This window comes from Pipistrellus hanaki (genome assembly GCF_964339955.1).
Source record: "Pipistrellus hanaki genome assembly, chromosome: 7".
In the NCBI taxonomy this organism is placed as follows: Eukaryota; Metazoa; Chordata; class Mammalia; order Chiroptera; family Vespertilionidae; genus Pipistrellus; species Pipistrellus hanaki.
The window spans coordinates 15,328,814-15,348,680 of NC_140509.1; the positions used below are offsets into that span (position 1 = coordinate 15,328,814).

The window sequence follows — 19,867 nt, forward strand, 5'->3', positions numbered from 1 at the left end:
CCCTTTAATACAGTTCCTCATGTTGTGGTGACCCCAACCACAGATTGAGAACCACTGCTGTAGAGCCTAAGACCATCGGAAAACACAGATATTTACATTATGATTCATAACAGTAGCAAAATTACAGTTATGAGGTAGCAACGAAAATAATTTTATGATTGTGGGTCACCACAACATGGGGAACTCTATTAAAGGGCCTCGGCATTAGAAAGGTTGAGAGCCACTGCTCTCCATGATGATCTCAGTGGTGGGCACTTCTGGCCCAACTTGCAGGCACAGGAACGGGGATTGTTTTTGCTGCCCAGGTTAACCATTTTCTCTCCCACAGTTAGGACTCAGGGATTCTCAACCCTAGCTGCGTAAATGAATCGCTTCAGAGAGCAAAATACATAATAATTCCATTCCCATGTCCATGCCCTCTCCCCAGAGATTCTGATTCAGTTGCTCCTGGGAGGTGTTGGGTCATTGTTCTTTTTGGCGGGTGAGGTGGGGTGGGGGTTAGGCTTCTGCAGAGATACGACTAGATAGCAGGTGTTAACATTGGCTCAAACCTGGACCACACAATAGCTTGATCTAGTTACAGATTCCCAGCAAAACTGGAGTCCGTGTTGCTACAAAGCTGCCAGAATTCTATCACTTTAATTCTCTGTCCCACCTGATTTTTATTCTCCTATCGCTGACCAAAGCCAAACAGTTGGGTTTCTTCTCAACTTAGAACCCCAAAAAGATTCCTTGTATGTTCCCAGGCAAACAACCTCTGAGTATCTCTTTTTTTAGTCCATAAAATGGGAACAAGATACCTGCTGCACCTGTGATGTGGTGAGGGAAGTCTTGGTCTGGGCTGGATCTATGCAGTAAGGAGGAGTGATCAATCCTATTAGCCAGGGATGGGGAGAAGCATCAAGGCAGGATGGTCAAGAAGGCAGTACCAATTGTCCCAAATCAGCAGGGCCAATGACCCTCGAGTTTGGAGTGGAGAAACATTGATAAAAACAAGAAAATACCAAATAGCAACTGTTAAGTATTTTGTGATTATTCTTGGATTTGACATAGCTTATTTGTACTTTCTTTCCATGAGCCACATGGGCTTGCTAACAGTGACTGTTTTTCTTATTCATGTGTCTCATAATATTGTAAGGGGGAAATAAGGGATCAATGGCCACCATTTTTTTTTAACAGAAGGCTGAAAGAGATTAAAATAAAGCCCTGTTAAACACAGTTATTATCCATGAAATGAAAAATTGAGTGTCTCCCACACTCACCTATATTCCCTGAGCCAACCATGTAATCTAGGGGTCTATCTGTTCTCCAAGTTAATTTTCCTTTCTTTTCTTTTCTCCCCCTTTCATTGCCAGAACAAGGCCGCCTTTGATAGTCTTCAAGAGAAAAACCTAAACCTCAAGTTTGCAAATATAGAGTTTAATCCATGGGAAGTTGTTATTAATATCATCAATTGCTAAAGCCAAAGCTGACAAAAAAATAGTAATGGAAAAAGTGACTAAAACTCTTTCAAACTTTTTTAAGTGTTAAAAGAGTTTTTTAAGTGTTAAAAGTGTTTACACTCCCCATGTATTATTTTATGTTTCCAGTGGGAAGATGTTTTTAAGTATCAATACATGAATTTGACAAAGAAAATGTACTGAACATCTGTGTGCCCTGGCTTGTTCTAAGAGTAAGGAAGGGAGAAAATAAGTCTTCTAACTAGTAAGGTACACGGCAAACTATTGATAATCTACAATAATTCGGGAGAAGGGAAGAAACAATGCATATTGGGGGTTGGAAATATTCTGTAACAGTACAAATATTCATGTAGTAGGTGTATAATTCAAAACAAATGACCAAAACTTTCATGTCAGGAAAAACTGAGCTGCAATAGTGGCGTGACCTGGCTTTCTACAGTATATAAGAAAACAAGGTTCAAGCAACCACACATCAGTCAGAGAACTTTTCCTCCCTGCTCGAATGCTCCAGCAAGTCTGCCAGCTCTTAATCCCAGCACTCTGCCTGACTTCCTTCCCTGGGCTGCCTGCAAACCCCTGTCCCCTCAGTCAGTGGGTGGGAGGTAGCGCTTACTCTTAACATTTCAGAGATCACCCTTGTCCGGACTGAGCTGACAGAATGTCTGTGCTCTGGCTGCAGCTGCTGCCTTGGTCAGCACAACCACAACATGGCTGCCCAGCCATGGACACGCTCAGTACTGATTCATTAATGCCCTGGCCTTTATGGTATTTTCTAGAGCAGAGACAGGAAATTTAATTAACCAAAAAAGAGGTGATGGGGAAGAGAATTCCATTATAGAGAAAATCCTGAAAAGATCCCAACTAATTGTCTGATACTCAGTCTCCCTAAGCCCAGTTTCAACTTAATTGACGGGCTGTACCATGCTCTTGACCACATATGCTTTATGCTCCCAACATACATGCCACAGCTATGCATGCCACATGTATATACATGCCACAGCTGTGCATACCAAACATACATGCCACAGCTGCACATACCCAACATACACGCCACAAGCTGCACATATCCTACAAAAGAGAAAATCAGGCAAAGAGATTCATAGCTGGAAGATGCCTTAAGAGGAATGTCACTTGGGTCTTGCTGCAAAGGGAGACAGATCCCAGGAGGAGAAATGCCTGTTACCTGTCCAGCACCGAAGTCCCCAGACCCGCTCCTGCTGCACCAGACGCCTCAACGCTTCCCAGTTTCCACTAGGAGGCCATCAGCCCTTCGGCCTCCTCGAAGGCCTCACGGCTGAAGAAAGAGCCGAACAGGACTCATTGCGAGGTTCAGGCAGCTGCCTCCAAGCTCAGCGTCCCTCCTGCCGGTGCCTCCCTGCCCTGGGCTCCGAGCCTCACAGAGCCATTCCGCAGAGCCTGCTGCTGTTTCAAAAACAAGTAATTTCCTGGTCCCCTTCCCCGGATGGCGTGCGCGATTTCCCTCACGCCCATGGGAAGTCCTTCAGATCCTTCTTATCTGGAAACCTCACCACCGAGTGGCCGGGCTTGTTTGGCCAATGCCCCCAGCTCTTGTTTTCCTTTCTCCAAAGAAAAAAGTCAGAAAACTGAAACCAAAGCAAACCCAAATGGGTTGGAGCTAATGACGGGTGTAGGATGTCCTGGTTTAAACCTCGGAAAGATGTTCACTGGGATTTCAGAGGGGAAAGAAAATTAAAATTATGGATGATTTCCTTCCCCGGCAGTGCCTAAAAGTTAGAGAATGAGAAGACCTGAAGAAGTTCAGTCCCCTCCCAGGGCTTCAGGGTCAGGAACTTCCAAAATACTGCAAGAAGGGACAGCTGGTTCTTCCAGATTTCCAGGGAAGCTCTACGAAAATTTGTGCCTCAAAGTTTAAATTCTGTGACACTTCAAATATCATTTTGATAACATGACTGTACAAAGAGAAGAAGATCCACAGAAAAGGGCCAGTCGGCTGGCTGTAATCAGGTTGTTGGGTTTAAAGATGAGTTCTAATCAGTTTTTGATCTAGAAGTGACCTACCCATCCTGAATTTACACGTGAGGCAAATGAGGCCCAATGGGAAACAAGGGTTTGTCCAAGATCCGATCAGGGAAATAGATTATCACCCACCCATCTTCAGCTTTAGCACCGGGAATGCTGCTCAGCTGCCTGCCCATGAGCCTTGGGCACAGATGGCTTGCTGAATGAGGCCTGGCCTGGAGCAGGGAATCTGCATTGCAAGGAAATGCTCCAGGTGAGCCTGATGTAGGTAATCCCAGACTGTAGGTAGAGAAACCAGTGTAGTGTCAAAGCAAGGACACCGGAGTCAGACTGCAGAGAGTCAAGCCATAGTCCCACCAACTTCTCCTCACCGAGACTCAGTTTTATTATGTACGCAAGTGGGTAATAATAGTGCTGAACACCAGTGAGAGCCTGAGACAGAGGAGGGGCTCAAGAACTGTCCATTACTATCTAGAGAGCTGGGATCTAGTCTTCTAAGCTCATACGTCTTCCCTGCTGTACACGGTCTGTCACCCCCTCGCCTTGCCTGTCTTCCCTTCTGGCTGTCAGCCACCACCAAAGGAACTCAGGCTTGAGACACAAGTTAAGTATTTCGAGAAAAGGAGGATGAACCTTTGAAATATCATTCCTTTATTTCTTGGCACTGATTCTCAATTGTATTCTCCAGCCTACTCCCTGCAGCACTGGGAGGGAGACTATGGTGGCTGTCCACCCACAGCTGACCCTCTTCGCTGGGGAACTCACACACAACTAGTAGGTGAGCTCAGGGAGTGAATGGAGATTTGGTCTAAGCAAGATGACCTCATTCTCCTTGGGGATGTTGGATATCTGGCTGATCGTGGAATCACATTTACCTCTGCATTTATTGATAGTGGCACAATAAAGGTTTTTGTTATTATTCTGGCTCCAATTGGGTTTTCTGTTATTTGTAGCTAAAAGCCATTATAATAAAGTGGTGAATCACTATAAAAAATAAATCTTTTGATTCCATATAAAATACTACCCTTGACCTAAGTAACATGGGGAAAATCAAAACGTATACAGAGCCAAATGACTTAAACCATATTCTAAAATATTCCAAATCAACTTCTTATGCAAAATATGTGTGGCATTGACTTATTCTATAGAAATGGACTAAATACTCCAGATTTTTTCTTATACTAAAAATCTTTAATATTAAATGTAAGTCCTGGAAAATCACCTGGGTCTTAAAAGCCTAGAATAGCCAGAGCTTAAAAGTAGCCCAAAACTCCACATCTGCCAAATAGTAGCTCCTAGAAAACTCTGATTATTGAATCTTTCTGGGCCTCAGTTTCCTTTTCTGTAAAATAATATTACCTACTTCAGGGTTGTTGTCAAGATTAAATATCCATAAAAATGCTTAGAACAGGGCGTGGCACATAGTGAGCACGTGTGTTAGCTACTGTTATTTTTGCAGGGAAGAATTTCTGTTGTAATAATAGTAGCATATGGTTTGGGTATTGTCTTTGCCTTTGCTTTATGCTAGCTTTGCCTCAGGTGCAACATGGATTGATCTGCCCTTTCCAGATGCTTCCGAAATATATCCTATTGTCTCTGTCGTGAGATTTGGCTCCTCCGAGAGTAAGCTGAGTGGCTTGGTATAAATGTAGATACCTGATGGCAGCTGTGTTGGGGAAGAATGAAGAAACCGTAGGACACTGGGCATGGACACGATGGGAAAGGACACAAAGAGAACTCAGCAGGCTGACAGGTTTGGGAAGTAAATGTCTGGGGGCAGAGTTTGCCTAGAGCTGGAGAAAGGGAGGCTGCAGACCTTGATATTTACCACAAAAAGAAAAGGTACACAATGTGGGGGCAATTGACTTGGACATTTCTTATCTTAGCAAACACCTGCTGTCAGAGCAAGCTCCAGGTAAGGGCTTCTTTTCCAACTGCTCCTTCGCACCCCCCTCACCCTCCCCGCGCTTCCCCCCCCCCCCCCCGCCCCCGCTCCGGCTTGCTTTGGGTTGTCAGTGGCAGTTGGCTCTCTGACATGGAAAGGGGCGTCGTCCAAGTGGCTGTCCAGGCACTTCCCCTAGGAGCAATTCCTCTCTCACCCACAGTCCGTTTGTTGCTAGGAACACTCTGTGCTTGTCACACTCACTTTACAATGAAAACAAAGACAAATAAAGAATGGAACCACCATATGGCCTCAGCTGCAACCCAGGATTAACTGCTGATGGGGAGACTTTGCCCCGCTGCAGCTGCAGATGTGTGGTCTGTGACAGGAGCCCTGCCCTTCTCCTGCGTTTTAAGATATTGAAGCTGGTGGCAAGTTGACCCCAGACTTCAACGGACGCAGTGGTGTAGACAGAGTAACTAACTTTCCCGCTGTGTTATCTATGTTTGTGTTCGTATAAAGTGTCTCTTAGCACTTGAGGGCCTAACCTCATTAGAGACAGAGCTATTTTCAGAGGCAGAGATATCGGCACCAAATAAGTGTGTATTTCTCAGCATGTTCCAGGCGGTCTCGCCCTTCTGCCCTTTCTCCTTTGTCACTCAGCTCACTTTTGGTGACACTTTAAGCTACAGGTGTTATGTCTTCCAAAGACCCTCATAGCCCTCCCAGCCTGGGCCAAGAGTTCCGTCTCCCTGGTCTCACACTACCAGGTGCGCCTTTTGCAGTCACCACACTGCATTGAGATGTCTCTTTTCCTGCATTGACTGTGAGCTCCTTGATGGCAGGGGCTGGTCTCGTTTATTATTTGCCCAGCTCCTAGCATAGTGCCGGCATATTACAGCTCATCAACAAAAGCAGACAACATGAAACTGATTCTTCTCACTCCATTGCTGATTTCCTCTCAACATTACAATGCACTGTGGCTCAGTCATTGGAACTCTTCTCTGTTGATGCTTATTCCCAAGGTGATGTCCACAAATTTCAGGATTTAAATCAGTGAATTTTAACCTTTTTCATTTCATGGCACACATAAACTAATTATTTAAATTCTTCAACACACCAAAAAATATTACATTTTTTGCCAATCTGATAAAAAAAATATAAGTATAATTTTGATTCATTCACACCAGGTGGCTATTGTTGTGTTGGCTGTTGTCATATTTCTTATTTGATAATCTAAGGGAAAAGAGGTCAGGTATTGCATGTTTTAAAAGTTCTTGCAGCACACCGGTTGAAAATTGCTGGTTTAAATCCTTGGGCTGATGTCCTCCATATGTGTATCTTTATCAGGGACATTTCACCTGAATTCCTGACCCATATATCCAACTGCCTACTTAATATCCCCACTTAGATGCTGGGTAGGATCGCACAGTGAACATGCCCAAAGCTAAACTTCTGAGTTTTCCCTCCCAAACTAACTATCCCAATAGTTTCTCCCATCTTAGTAAAGGATATCTTCATTCTTCTACTTAACTCAGACCAAAACCCTAAGAGTCATCCTTGAGTCTTCCCTTGCACACCTAATGTTTACTTTTCCATCAAGTCCTGTCAACTCTACCTTCAAAATACATGCATAGTTAGGCAGCTCTTACCTCTTCCACTGCTATCATTCTCATTCAAGCCATCACTGTCTCTTGATTGGATATTATTGCTTCTACTTGGTCTCAGTGCAAGACTGCAGTTAGATGGTCCTCATAAAACATATGCTATATAATATCCATCACCTATGCCCAACCCTCAGGCACTCCCATTTCACAGTCAAGGTAAAAGTCCTTTCAATGGCCTGTTAAGCCCTCACCACCCCATTAGCATCCCTGCTCCTCCCACCATTTATTTCCTCTTTTACTTCTCTTCCCATCACTCACATTGCTCCAGCATGCCGACCTCTTGTGAGCCAGATACAATTCCAGCTCAGAGTCTTCCTATTTTGCTCTTCTCTCTGGAATTATCTTTGTCCAGATAACCTCGTGTCTCTCTCCCCATTCCCTTCCCATCTTTGTCCAATCATTATTTTCTTAGTAAAGACTTAGCTGACTGCCATATTTCACATTTCAGCCCTCCCACTCCTATTTCCCTGATTATTTTTTTCCATATTATATACCACTTCTAACATACGATAATGTACTTATTAATTTTGTTTATTGGCTGTCTCCACCTTCCATCCCCAACTAGAACGTAAGCTCTCTGAGGGCAGAGATGCCTGTTTCGTTCACTAAAGAAGAATATTTGGAAGTGTAACACACAAGCAGTTACTAATGCCAAAGCATTAGTATATACATAGCAGAAGTATATGCAAAGGTACGGAACGCTTCACCTTTCGAAGCACCCTGACCTCCATGTATTGGCAGGTTAAGTCTTGGTTTGTTTTTTTAATTCACAACAAGATGTTGGTAACCCTTTTGACTTAGTGTGGCCCAGGGACAGTTCTTGTTTGGCATTTCTATTTCGCGGCCAGCAACATTGCCCTCTGGCACCAACCTGTCCTTATGCAAGGAAGGAACCAAAAAATAATTGGGCAGTTTTATAGTATACAAATGGTCTTGTTCTTATCTTTTGTGTGTATACCTTGGCAGAGTCTCTGTTAATTGGAGTTGGTTGTACTTGTGCTCAGCTGCAGCCTCTCAAGTTTTATTTGTACTTGCTGTTACTGGACTCATTCCACCCACAGACAGAACTATTACACCTTCTTTGTGTACATAACTTAAGATGATGGGGTTATTTTGCTATGAAAGACACCAAAGCTTCTATCTTTTGAACCCATTGGATACAGTTGGCAGTCACATTCTACTCACCTTCCTAAGCTCCCAGTGATGGTCCCAGCTTCTGGCAGAAACCCAAAGCGCCTTCCAAGTGGAATTCTGCTTGGATGCCACTCCCAGCACTACCTTCCCTGCCTTTGCCCAGAAGAGGAAGCACAGAGCCATTCCAAGCCTCCAGGGCCCACCTTTATTTCTTACAGGTGACATGCCATCCATGCAGCAGACATGCCTACAGATGCCCACAGCATGATATATGTCATCCTCAGGCTGCAGCTGAGATGCATTTGATATCAGAGTTATTAACTGACAAAATGTGTCAATGATTTCTCCTTCCTCGCTCCCTTATGGAGAAAAGCAAGATATTTGAAGACATGGGCATTCCTTCTTGTTTTGGTCTGGGAAGGAATATATTTAGAATGAAGCTGCATTTTCTCTAAAGGACAGGTGTTCTTCTGTCCATGAACTCTGGATAGTCACTCCTATTCTAACCTCTCTCCGTAATTGTTCATCCTGGTGCAGGTGCTCTGCACTGGCAGATGTTGTGTACCTCTGACAGTGAGTGTATCTGCAGGCATCTGGCAGACCCTAGTTTAGAGCCACCTTTCAGTTAGAGTCCATTGTTCTCTACTGTTTTCAGCTTCCCAGCATTTCCTTTGACTTCAAAAGAAAGGTCTCCCCGCCCTTCTTGCTGCATTTCTGCTTCTGATTATAGAGGTAATTTCATCAGAATATTTCAAGTCAATTAGTGAGCAACTATGATACCAAAACCACTGGGCAAATATGAGCTGAAGAGTCATGCAGGCCAGAAGATATCAGAATCAGAGTTAAAGAAGGCCTCTACTCATTCATTCCATCTACCTTCTGTTAGAAGGGAGTTGAGAGGCTTAACCAAGGTCACAATACCATTAGTGTCAGAGAATTAGAATTTAGGTCTTCTTTGTTTGGGCTGCCAGGCGGCCTTCTGGCTAATCTGGCAGGAAGTCCTCTTAATATTGTGCTCTGGTGTCTGCCTCTCTGCCCCCCTGTGCTCCCAGGATATTGTTAACATACTTTTCCTTTCAACTCTAAAATGGGGTAATTCTACAGGTACAGATAGGGAGTTTATCTCTACACCTAATGTCTAAGATGGTGTAATAATTTCTCAGTAGAGACAATGTTAAACTTGTGTTAAACTTGTGCTTATTGATGCTTGGTTCAAAACTTAATTAGTGCCAGAAATTATACCCATTTTTCCCCAGCACCTAAATGGAAGAATGTTAAACAATTCTTTTCAACATATTAGAATTCAGTTGAAATAAAATTGTGGTGAATGGCACCATGGTAGTCTACAAAATATGATACCACGTGACATTAGTAATATTGGCTGTCACCCTGTGACAGGATTTGAGAAGCAACAACAAAAAAGCATGTCCACCTTTAATTCATGAAATTATACTTTTAGAAACAAATTACTGTAAGTTAAGTAACAGACTCTACTCTGACTCAAATACGTTTGGAAGGTTGACATAGTTTCCATTTCCAATGAGCTGTACATAAGCATGAATTAGTTTAAGACACCAAAGAGATGCTTTTATATGGGAAAGAGTAGAGACAATAGGAGGGCGGTAAAGTTAGAGAAAGGTGAGGAATACTAGAGAGGGGGTGGTATTGCAGAGAGCATTTCTTAACTCTGTTTGAGGGTATTCAGCTCATTCATTAAAATCATCCTGCTAACAGCAACAACAACAACAAAAAGAACTAAAAAAATGAAAATAAAATCATCCTGCTAATTGTTGATGGAATTGCTACAATCACATAGCCAACAACCACATTATTTTAGTTTTCTCGGTCTTACCAGCAGTCTTGCCTCATACTGCATTGAGAAAACAGAGTCAATTAAATGGGAATGTTCCTGCTCCTACACAGAAACTTCCAACCCTCGTACACCTGCAGTGCCCTGTCTGCCTTCCCTCTGGTTTGAGAGGAGGACATGTCCCTGCTCCTCCTGATGGCTTGCCTCTTCCTCCACTTGTCTCTGGGTCTTGTTTCCTCTTACTTCCTCAGCACTGGATCAGTCCCATCTGCACACAAACATGTTCTAGAATGTCTCTTTAAATGCCTTTCTGGGACTTATGCCTTTCTCTCTTCCCATTGACTACAATAGTTTTTTTTTTTTTTTTTTGCTCCCATAAGTCTTGAACAAAGAGCTGAATACATTTGTCTCCACTTCCTCAGTCCTCTTCTCTGGCCCCAGAGTCAATCAGATCAGTGTTCCTTCCCTAGTATTGCACAAAGTGGCTCTTTTGCTGGTCACCATGCTTCCATGTCATCATAGTAAATGATACATTGTCTGTTTTCATCATCCTTTCCCTGCAGCACCATTGGACAGAGTTAGCCACTTCCTCCTCCCTAAAACCTCATTTCTTCTGGCTTTTGTGGCACCCACTTTTCTGATGTTCCTCCTTCCCCACCCATCCCTTCTCTTAGTCTCTTGGTGTCTTTCTTCCTCTATTTGATCCCTAAATGTTGTGTGCCCCAGGTTTGGTCCAGGGTCCCACTGTCCATTGGACCTGTTTTATTCCAGGATGAACTCATCTGGTTCCATACTTCAAAGAAAATTCATGGATGAGAGCAAAATAAAGATATTTTTAGGATATGAAGACTGTGATGATTTGTACCTCATTGGTCCTGGCTCAAAGAACTAGTAAAAAAAAAAAGCTTTTGTGCCATGGATTTCTTTGGCCATCTGGTAGATCCTATTGACTCCTTCTCAGAATAGTGTTTTTAAATGCATAATGTAAAATACATAGGATTACACTCCATTGAAATATATTTATTGAAATATTAAAACATGGTGTAATGGAGTATTTACTACTTTATCAATTTATTCAACTAAAATATTTAATGAGACAGGTCTAATAATTATCACAATTTTTAAGTGATGATAGGAAAAAATTAGATATTTTTAGGATCTGCAACATAGTAAATGTGATAGAAAAATATTTGTGATTTCTATTAGCAACAAATCATAGGTACCGCTAATACTGCTGTGGTTTATTACCTGTGTTCCTAATGAAAGGAAATTCTAAATTTTATGGACCTCCTGAATTTTATTCATATGGTACACATTAACTTAGGTTAAAGACATATTTGAGAAAGAACAAAATTAAACATGAGAACCAATCATTTAAAAACTATTCTTTAACTATTATATTTTAAATTATTATTTAAGATGATTAATTTGAAGGTGGGATTATAAAAGAAAATGTGAGCTAAAATACTAAGTAACTGTGAAAAGGAACATAATAGGTGCTCAATGAATACTTTTATATATATATATTTTATTGATTTTTTTTTTTACAGAGAGGAAGAAAGAGGGATAGAGAGTTAGAAACATCAATTAGAGAGAATCATCGATCAGCTGCCTCTTGTACACCCCCTACTTGTGATGTGCCCGCAACCAAGGTACATGCCCCTGACCAGAATCGAACCCGGGACCTTTCAGTCTGCAGACCAACGCTCTATCCACTGAGCCAAACCGGTTTTGGCAATGAATACTTTTTTTTAATGAATAACTTAATCAAGGGGAGATTTTGCTTTACCTCTCATTTTTTTTCCAGCTGGCTAAGTTATATACACCATCAAGGGAACCCAGTACTTCCAAAAGCACAGCATGGCTTTGATTGCTAACACACTGAACACTGATGTTCCTGCATTCTTCTTAATCATAGAGTTACAGGAAGTCCCCTACATGTATGGGAAGGTACTCCACCATCTTAGCCTAAGAGTGGAAGTAGTTTTTTGAAGTAGAGCTAGCTATTCCCAGGACATAATAGATGCTCAATACATTTTGCAAGCTCTACAATGTGAAGGTAATACTAATAAGTCAATATTACCATCTGGTCAACCAGAGATGGCCACCCCTATGGTAAAAATTGTCATCCCCCACAGTATTCATTCCATGTCCCTGCAGAGTCTCTGCTACAGATCTAATAGATATTTCCCTGGACTAACATTTCTCCAAGTTCTTCAGAGGAATGATGTATTCTTTTTTAAATACCCTTTCAAGAATACATAATATGTCAAGGACAGTGACAATGTTTGCTTGAGAATGAAATCGGAAAAAGACTGGCTGACGCCTGGGTCTATGAGAATCAAACAATAAAGTTGGGGAAGTGGTGGTGAGAATGGAAAGTGAAGCACAAGTGAAAATTAATCAAAATTCCCAAAGTTCAGGTCCTTAGGGAGAAGGAAGAATTCGCCTTTTAAAAGCATGGAGATATGGAATGCTGAAAAACAGCAGAGCTTGTGACAGCTTGGAGGAAATTAAATATTTGATAGTTAGCAAGATCTTGCTAGACCTCAAACACCACTTTTTATTTTACCTGTAGTAAGTTACTTTTAAAGAAAATGGAAGGGCACAAAATTTCCAAATACCATACATATTACTTGGTAAACTGGCTCCTATTCAAAACAACTTGCCTGCTTTATTATTGGGGAGAAGCATTCATTGTTCACTTTGGATGGCTTACCTGTAGATGTATTGAATTCCCCATCTCCCCAAACCTGAGCCTTGGATAAGGCATTGCTTTGGCGCCCTCTTTATTCACTAGTCTGTTGTTTCATATGACAATGGTCAACTCTAAGAGTCTGTCTGAGCATCTAGTCAGCCTGGTGATCAAGTTGATAAACCCTAAGGCTGGTTTCTCTGGGTTCTGTACTTTTTGAGTTTTCCAGAAATAGACAGAGTAAGAGATTAGGGAAACATGTTCACAGTGGCTGCTACTGCCCTTGGATATGGCCCAGCATCCCACAGACTCTCACCTTGGTGCATGGAATTGCCCAGCCCTCCATAGCTCCCTCAGAGGGCCTATCCCGTTTTTCAAGTTCACGAGCTCTCCAGACAACATTGCCTTCTATAATTCAAAGTTTGCCTCTCAGGGCCTCGAAACTATTTTTAGAGCTGAGACATAATACACAAAACAGAGATACATATCAACAATACAGGATTATCCCAGGACCACACCCCTCCAGTTTGCCTCATCTGACCTGAAACACTGAGAGGAAAACCACATATATTTTTAGTCTCTTCCTGAATTCCTCAAATGTCCTTCCATTTTTTATTTTATTTAGGGCCACTGAAATCTGGCCTGTGTTTTACATGGTAATATGTGCACACTCTTAGTATATAATCTCTGTTTGGGACCCTTTATTGGAATCTAAATATAGGCACCCATGTAGGTGACCTCTCACCCTTGGATCACTTACTAGTCCAAATTAGAAATTAGAAATGGTCCCTTCCTAAGTGCCAGGTTCACCTTACACATCAGGTGCCCTGTGATTATTTCCATGAACTAACAAGAGCAACATATAAGTATACTTCTATGTCTAAAATCATAGAATTTTCTAGGAATTGTGTAATGATTTAAAGCACATGTGTCAAACACAAGGCCCGCGGGCCAAATCCAGCCCGCCAGGCCTTGCAATGTGGCCCGCACCGTGCTGTCATCACTGCACTCCTCTGTCAGTTTATGACATTGTCAGTTTATGACTGTTCAGTAAACCATTCGGCCCGCGATTTAGGCTGGATTTTAGATTTTGGCCCCTTCTCTGATTGAGTTCGACACCCCTAATTTAAAGAGAGAAAACTGGTCTCTTAAACCTACAAATACACACACACACACACACACACACACACACACGCATGTGTATACCTATAACGACACACCACACACACGCTTATACTTCTCTGCATTGTAGTACCGGAGGGGTAAAGAAAGCAGCAATCAGCACACGTAGTTCTGGACCAGTGTTTTTGACACCTGAACCACATCTTTTATTAACTTCCTCCTCTTTTAAATAAAAACACTATTTACATTAATAATCCTTATTTTCTTAATTAATCTTTATGTTTAAAACAATAAAAAAATAAAACATTTCACTTTGAAATATTACTAAAATGCAGTAAACATTTCATTGTAAACCAAAACGTGTATTTGCCAAGAAAAAGATTACACTTTGCAGGTTGCACTGTCCTTCACTGTTTTAACTTTTAAACACAAATAAAAACTTTGTATGTTCTCACAGAATGACAGAATTGAAGCAACTCCTATTTAGTTTCTTTGTCTTTACAACCATCTGCCCACATTGCTCACTATCAATATACTGTTCAAGACCAAGGACATACCATCATACCGAGGGCCTGGACACATATAAAATATGGCAAATGTTTGCAAGCCATTAGGAACTTAATCCTGAAGCAAGCACACATAGCCAAGTCCCTCTGTGTCAGGATTCAGTATACAACTGAGCTTTTTTTCTGACTTAACTTCTATGTAGAGTGCAATATCCATTAAAAGGTAAGTAATACAAATATTAAGTATGAGATTATGCTGTATTATAGAAATTCACCAGTGAGGGCAATAAATGTTTAGTACTTAGACCAACAAAACTATGTTTAGGAAGAGTATATTATCACTGACATTGTTTGGGATGGCTACCACATAATAATTTTTTTTTAGAAAGAATTGTTAATTATTTAGTTAGTGATTTTAAGTTCTCTACAGACAAGTACCACTTATTGCCTGCACCCAGGGGGGACCTCTCCTCACATTCCACCCTTGGAGCCACCGATTCCATTGTCTACTAAGCTGTCACTCAGGCACGGAGAGGGTCACCCATTTCTCTTTACATCAGCCCATCCTTTTCAACTCAAAGCCATCCTTCAGGACTATAGACCCAAAGTGGGGGAAGGACTTGCCACTAGCAAGCTGGAGTGGAGGTGCGTTCTTTGGAAAGGGAGGCCACATGAATGCCAAGACTCTCTAATGCATTTCCCATCTTCACCAAGGGAAGCTGGATCTTACCCTTTCCTTCCCAGGTCCCCACCTGCCCCTCATTCCTGCTCCTTCTGGAAACATCTCCCTGATGGGAGGAAGGAAGAGCTGCATAGCTCTGTGTGTGTGTGTGTGTGTGTGTGTGTGTGTGTGTGCACGCGCGCGCAATTCTAGGACCACCAGGCCACCTGAAAGAAAAATACTGTGTGATGTGTGGTACTGAGCAGGGGTCAGAGGAAAACCAGCCTCCCCTGCACTTGACCCTGAAGGAAGGAAGCAGGAAGCCTGCTTGGGAACTGGCTGTGCTATTACCTCTTGACCCTCCCTAATCGAGAACACGGAGCAAATTGCAGAAGGCAGAGCCCTGCAGCACTTTCCACACCCCTCTCAAGATTAGCGACCTCGTCCAGTACAAGAAACAGTCCCGATGGCTACTGCTAAGTGTTCACACTGACCGAGCCTCTCGACTGTGTGTGATAGGAAGCCCTGCCATCCCCACTACACAGACAGGAAACTCCATCTCTGAGCAGCTGACGTGGGAGGATGGAACCTGGGACTGCCTGGTGTCTGGGCCTTCTGTCCCTCCTGGGTGGGCTGGCTGGGAAGGAGCCCTCCCGTGACAGCAGCACCTGTAGATACAAGAGGCTTAACCTTCACCATTGCGGTCATGCTGCTGGATGTAGGGTGTTGGGGTCCATCTCTGGCTAATTCAGTCCAGCTGCCCACAGAGCAAGAATCAGAAATGTGTGGTGTGAATGTCTAGATAACTTATCAGAATAATTTATGTGTAATCAAATGCCAGGTATCTCCTCATTCTTTTTATCCAGGTCTGCCTGTTGTGCCTGCCCTTCAAAATAAGCTCTCCTCAGGAAAGCCTTAGGAGAAGGTGAATTTAGCTAAACACAATCATAGGGTCAGTGGGCGAGTTTGTATCATGTCACCCACCTACAGTTAGAAGACATGACACAACAATATGTCTCTTCATTGAGTCATGCATCATTCATTTTTTTTCTCACCAAATATTTGTTGAAAATCTATGCATCTGGACCCTGGAGATAAGCGGTAACTAACACTGTCCCCTAGAAGTTTACATTCTAGTTGGGGGAGAGTGCTGTCTCGCCTCCAGATTTGTCTCCGCTCTTGCTCTGTGCCCCGGGAGGCAACCCAAACCCACATCCTTGTCATATGGGAGGACAATAGGAAGAAAGGGCAGGGGGAGAGCCCGGCAGGAGACTGAAGGTCGGAGGAAAGGGGGTCCGGGCTACAGTTTGGGCAGTGGCTGTGTTCCTCCATCCTCAGCCACAGATTCTGGGGAACACCCTCTCCTACATCCACAGATCTTGCCAGGCTCCTCTGACACCCCGCCCAAACCTTTTGTCTCTTTCTGCCCTGAGGAAGGCAATCAAGGGCTTCTCAGTCCTGCCAATCTCCTGTTGACTTGGCTGCCTACACCGTTTTAGTTAACCTTGGAGAGAGTTTTTTCTTTTCTGCCAGGGCTTCCACTGATACAGTAACATAGACAACTAACTTATATATCAGGTGAGCAGAAGTGCTATATAGCAACATAAAGCATAGTCAGGGCTACAGGAGTGCACATGTTAGTGAGGTGGCCTCACATCCCTCTTTCTTTCATGTTACTGAAAATCCCCTTTCTGACCCTTATCTGGCCCCTCCCAGCCTCACTAGCTCAGATCTCATGTTCTTGGGTGTTCCACTGGGTTCTCAATTTTTCTTAATTAAACAGAGCATTGCAGGCCAATCACGGCTCCTGCCTTGAATGTATATCTCCGTCTCCCAGGCAGAGTGTTTTCTTTTTTTTTTTTTTTTTTTTTTTTTTTTTTTTTTTTTAGTTTATTTATTTATTTATTTATTTATTTATTTATTTATTTTTTACATATTTTCTTGATTTTTTTTTTATTGCCCCCCTCCCTCTCTCCCACATATCCCCTCCCTCCCCATAGTTTTATGTCCATTGGTTATACTTATATGCATTTATACAAGTCCTTCGGTTGATCTATTATCTCCCCCTGATATCCCTACCCTCCCCACTGTAATTTGACAGTCTGCCTGTTGCTTTACTTTCTCTATATCTGTCTCTTGGTTCATCAGTTTATAAAGATCTTTATCATCCACCAATGTGTGAGGTCATGTGGTGTTTCTCTTTCGTTGATTGGCTTATTTCACTCAGCATGATGCTCTCCAATTCCATCCAGGTTGCTGCAAATGATGAGAATTCCTTCTTCTTTATGGCAGCATAGTATTCCATTGTGTAGATGTACCATAGTTTTTGGATCCAATCATCTGCTGACGGGCACCTAGGCTGTTTCCAAATTCTGGCTATTGTAGATTGTGCTGCTATGAACATAGGGGTGCATATATCCTTTCTGATTGGTGTTTCTAGTTTCTTGGGATATATTCCTAGAAGTGGGATTACTGGGTCAAATGGGAGTTCCATTTTCAGTTTTTTGAGGAAACTCCACACTGTTCTCCACAGTGGTTGCACCAGTCTGCATTCCCACCAGCCGTGCACGAGGGTTCCTTTTTCTCCGCAACCTCGCCAACACTTGTCGTTTGTTGATTTGTTGATGTTGGCCATTCTGACAGGTGTGAGATGGTACCGCATTGTTGTTTTGATTTGCACCTCTCGGATAATTAGTGACTTTGAGCATGTTTTCATGTGCCTTTTGGCCTTCCTTCTGTCTTCTTTTGAAAATATTCTGTTTAGGTCCATTGCCCATTTTTTAATTGGATCATTCATCTTCCTTTTATTTAGTTGTATAAGCTGTCTGTAAATGTTGGAGATTAAACCTTTATCAGTGGTAATATTTGCAAATATGATCTCCCACACCGTGGGCTTTCTTGTTGTTTTATTGATGGTTTCTTTTGCTGTAAAAAAGCTTTTTATTTTGAAGTAGTCCCATTTGTTTATTTTCTCTTTAGCTTCCATTGCCCTAGGGGCAGTATCAGTGAAGAAGTTATTTTGGCATACGTCTGAGATTTTGCTACCTGTGGATGCTTCTAGTATTTTTATGGTTTCCCGTCTGATGTTTAAGTCCTGTATCCATTTTGAGTTTATCCTTGTGAATGGTGTAAGTTGGTGATCTAGTTTCATTCTTTTGCATGTGTCTGTCCAATTTTCCCAACACCATTTATTGAAGAGACTGTCTTGACTCCATTGTATATTCGTGCCTCCTTTGTCAAATATTAATTGAGCATAGTGATTTGGGTTGATATCTGGGTTCTCAATTCTATTCCATTGATCTATTTGTCTGTTCTTGTGCCAGTACCAGGCTGTTTTGAGAACAGTGGCTTTGTAGTATAGTTTGAAGTCTGGTATTGAGATCCCTCCTACTTTACTCTTCTTTCTCAGAATTGCTGTGGCTATTCGGGGTCTTTTATTGTTCCAAATGAACTTTTGGAGAGTTCTTTCTAGGTCAGTGAAATATGTCGTTGGTATTTTAATGGGGAGTACATTGAACCTATAGATTGCTTTAGGAAGTATGGACATTTTGATGATGTTGATTCTACCAATCCATGAACATGGTATGTTCTTCCATCTCCTTACATCTTCCTCTATCTCTTTTTTCAGTGTCGTGTAGTTTTCCGCAAATAGGTCCTTTATTTCTTTAGTTAAATTTATTCCTAGGTATCTTAATTTTTTTGGTGCGATGGTGAATGGAATTGCTTTTTTAGCCTCTGTTTCTGTAGTTTCACTGTTGGTGTATAGAAATGCCATGGATTTCTTGGCATTAATTTTATATCCTGCTACGTTGCCAAATTCATTTATTAAGTCAATTAGTTTTTTAATGGAGTCTTTTGGGTTTTTTATGTACAATATCATGTCATCTGCAAATAAGGATAACTTTACTTCTTCTTTTCCAATTTGGATGCCTTTTATTTCCTCCTCTTGTCTAATTGCAATGGCTAGTACTTCCAGAACTATGTCAAACAGGAGTGGCGAGAGTGGGCATCCCTGTCTTGTTCCTGTTCTTAGAGGGAATGGTTTTAGTTTTTGCCCATTGAGTATAATGTTGGCTGTGGGTTTATCATATATAGCTTTTATTATGTTGAGGTATGATCCTTGTACTCCCACCTTTTTAAGAGTTTTTAACAGGAAAGGGTGTTGGATTTTGTCAAATGCTTTTTCTGCGTCAATTGATATGACTATATGATTTTTATCTTTCAATTTGTTTATGTGATGTATCACGTTTATTGATTTGCGGATATTGTACCATCCTTGCATTCCTGGAATAAATCCTACTTGGTCATGGTGTATGATCTTTGTGATGTTCTTCTGACAGGCAGAGTGTTTTCTATGCTCATCTTCACTGCAAGGTGATATTAGCAGTCATCGACAACCAGGAATATTTTCCATTACACATAGTCGGTGAAGAAACATGAATGACAGTTGAATTTTGTGTGTTTAGCAAGCATGTATACTCTTTAACCGCCAATGCAGCACAAGTCCAATGCTTGCTCTGCAAATTCTTTGCAGCTTAGCCCGGCCCTCACTCAAGTATCTGACTTGAGTGAGGGCAGGGCTGAGCTGGGGTTGAAATCTAGTGGGCTCAAAAGTGGGGGTGGGGAAACATCAGGAAATGGGAGGGCACTGACTGCCCCTGAGCTTGTGGAGACACACAGTAAATTAATAGACAACCAGTTGGTGCAATGCAGGACTTCAACTAAAATCCTCCCCGCGACTCTGTGATAAGGTCACAGGCAGGACCTGAAAGTCCTAGTCAGTGGACACCCCAGGGCTTATAAGCACCCTGTCCGTGAGAATCACAGGTCTAGTCTCTCCTAGGATGAGAAGAGCAGATGGGCTGCAAGGATTCAACCATGGCCTGGAGGGGAAGGGAAGGAAAAGTGTTCCTGCCGCCATATTAGAGT

General features: G+C 42.2%; 1 protein-coding gene across 5 annotated transcripts in view; it reads right to left on the bottom strand.

Annotated features, from left to right (window-relative positions):
- Positions 1-19,867, bottom strand: part of ADGRF5 (adhesion G protein-coupled receptor F5) — a 101,192-nt gene that overhangs the window by 67,257 nt on the left and 14,068 nt on the right. For 3 of the 5 annotated variants that reach the window (XM_084889826.1, XM_084889823.1, XM_084889825.1), the window contains exon 1: positions 2,644-3,006. The exons of the other annotated variants lie outside the window; for them this stretch is intronic. The gene's annotated coding sequence lies outside the window, so the exon portion shown is untranslated. Of the gene's footprint in view, positions 1-2,643; positions 3,007-19,867 lie in introns of those variants that run through there. 5 annotated transcript variants of the gene reach the window in all.